Here is a 2,235-nt window from a genome sequence, read left to right as displayed (position 1 = left end):
GCAGGGCTGGGCCAGCATCTCCGGCCTTCCTTTGTCCCCCTCTTCAAGTGACCATCGGGCCCAAGTGCCCATGTCCACAAGCAGAGAAAGGCACCTGCCCCAGAGCCATGTCCCTGACCACTGACCCCGCGCCGAAGGGGACCCCTGAGGTCAGCTTCCCCAGGGGGCTGAGCGTCCCGAGGCCCACTGCACCCCCCCAGCGGAGGGAAGGGTTTACAGGAGGCAAGGGCTGGAGGGAGAGGGGAGGGAGCACTCACCCGGGGACACCAAGGACTCGGGACTCTGGGGGTCCCACAGCAGTACTGCAGAGAGAAGGTGAAGCCCGTCGGCTGATCCCCAAACTCCACAGCAAGGGGGTCATCCACTCCTCTCGGGACCCAGGCCAGGCACGCCAGCTTGGGAAGCCACCCTCTTTGTGGTTCCCAAATGGGGGTGCATCAGAGCCTGGAGGCTCCGGCCGGCCTTGCCGCCATCACCCCCAGCCTGGCCCCCGCTGGAGACCGGCCGCCATCACGGGCTGCCCCCCCCCCCGGGGCCACCCTATTAAAATCAGAGGTTCGCACGGCCTCCCGACCCCCGGGTTACCCAATGCCAAGTTTCTAACCAGCAGAGCTGCTCCTGAAACTTCCCCAGAACCAACAAAAGAGGAATCAAGTTTTGCTTTGCTTCCCGATCGCAGACAATTTTGAAAATACAGAAAGTGTAAACAAAGGAGCGATGTATCAACAAAGTCCACAAGGATATTTCCGCAGGGACGCCTGCACCGCCCGCCGCCCTGGGCGCCTCCCTCTACAGGTGTCTGGGGTCAGAGTGCAGCGCTCTGTGTCTCCCATTGGCCAGTGGGCGCAGGAGGCATGACTCGCCTCCCCAGTCCCGCCTCCCCCCAGGCCCCGGCCCAGGACCCCGCCCAGGCCCGGGCCCACCACGCAGGCTCCCTCGCTGGACTCCACATAAGCCACTGTCACCCATCGGCAATCCCTTTGTGCCCAGCTACAGAGAAAGGGGGCCTGCGAGGGGGGTCAGCCTCAAAGCCCAGAGCACCCCGGGTTGGGGCAGGACTAGGAGGAAGGGGGAGGGAGGAGGGGAGGGGGGCAGGGAGGTGGGCAGGCCGTGTTTCGCTCTTGCAGGACTTAATGGGCCCACTTGAGACTCTGCCTGCCAAGGTGGGTCAGCTCCCAATGGCTACTCAAACGGACCCCCCCAGAACCCCGGGAGGCCGGCTCTGGTCCCAGCTCCAGGCCTGACCTTTGACGACCTCAGCATTCCCACCTGTAAGTGGGGCTCATCACTCCGGCCCTGACTCACAGGACCCCAGCATTCAAGGGGCGTCATGCCGGGCTGTGTAAGCCACCTGCCTCGTATCCTGGAGGGTGTCCCCTGCCCCCTCCCCCATAGGAGGCCAAGAGCACCCACTCTCAAAGCCGGAGGATCTGAGGAGAGAGGACCCCACGTCCAGGCTCTCTCACCACCTCTGCCCTTTTCCTTCATGCGAAAGGTTAGGTTTGGGGTCCCCCCAGTGAGGATCCAAGTCAGGGGCCAGAGCCTGCCCACTGCCCCATCTGCCCCCTCCCCTCACTGGCGAGGGGCCTGCCCACTGCGGGCTCTGGGTGGATGCCTTCCCACCCCAAGCCCGGGCTCGCCCTCCCGGAGGCTTCTCCTAGGGGCTGTTTTCACTTTAAACAGACACAGTGGACCCTTAAACAAGGGGGAGGGTGCTAGGGCTCCATCCCCACCCGGTGCGAACCCCACGGGTACCTCTGACTCCCCGAGAACTTAGCTACAGTTCCTGCTCTCTGGCATCTGTGGGACGTTGGTTCCAGCCTACCCCCCAATACCCAACCCCAGGTGCCCAGTCCCTCCTATGAAGTGGCCTTGAGGCCGTGGGAGCCGGAACAAAGCAGGCAGGAGCCTCCGCATGGGGATTCCCAGCCACAGGGTCGGAAGGACCCTCCTGTCTGCGGCGGCAAAACCTGGGGAGACCCTGGACTGCCCGTGTCTTTACTGAAATAAAACCCGGACGTACGTGGACCCTGTTGTCCAAGGGCCAGCGATATGCCGACACTGTCCGTCCCCCTGTTCGTGTCTGGGACACGCACACAGCTGCCCTCTGCCACCGTGAGCACAGGCCTCCCCACAGCAGGGAGCGGGTGCGGGCCTGGGGGGCAGCGCGGTGCCCCTCTCCCTGGTCGGCCCTGTGGTGGGGGCAGTGGCACTGGGCCCCTATGCCTGCCAGCC

The 2,235-nt window shown here is 64.5% G+C and overlaps 1 protein-coding gene across 1 annotated transcript in view; it reads right to left on the bottom strand.

The window, feature by feature from the left end:
* ADCY7 (adenylate cyclase 7) overlaps window positions 1–782 on the bottom strand; it is a 35,502-nt gene extending 34,720 nt beyond the window's left edge. The window contains exons 1-2 of the mRNA XM_015572639.1: window positions 586–782; window positions 258–302 (exon numbers count right to left, since the gene is read on the bottom strand). The gene's annotated coding sequence lies outside the window, so the exon portion shown is untranslated. The remainder of the gene's footprint in view (window positions 1–257; window positions 303–585) is intronic.
* Window positions 783–2,235: the final 1,453 nt, after the last annotated feature.

This window comes from Myotis davidii, unplaced genomic scaffold, assembly GCF_000327345.1.
Source record: "Myotis davidii unplaced genomic scaffold, ASM32734v1 scaffold328, whole genome shotgun sequence".
Classification (NCBI taxonomy): Eukaryota; Metazoa; Chordata; class Mammalia; order Chiroptera; family Vespertilionidae; genus Myotis; species Myotis davidii.
Note: the sequence above shows the minus strand (reverse complement) of the source record. Positions and strands in the feature narration are given on the sequence as shown.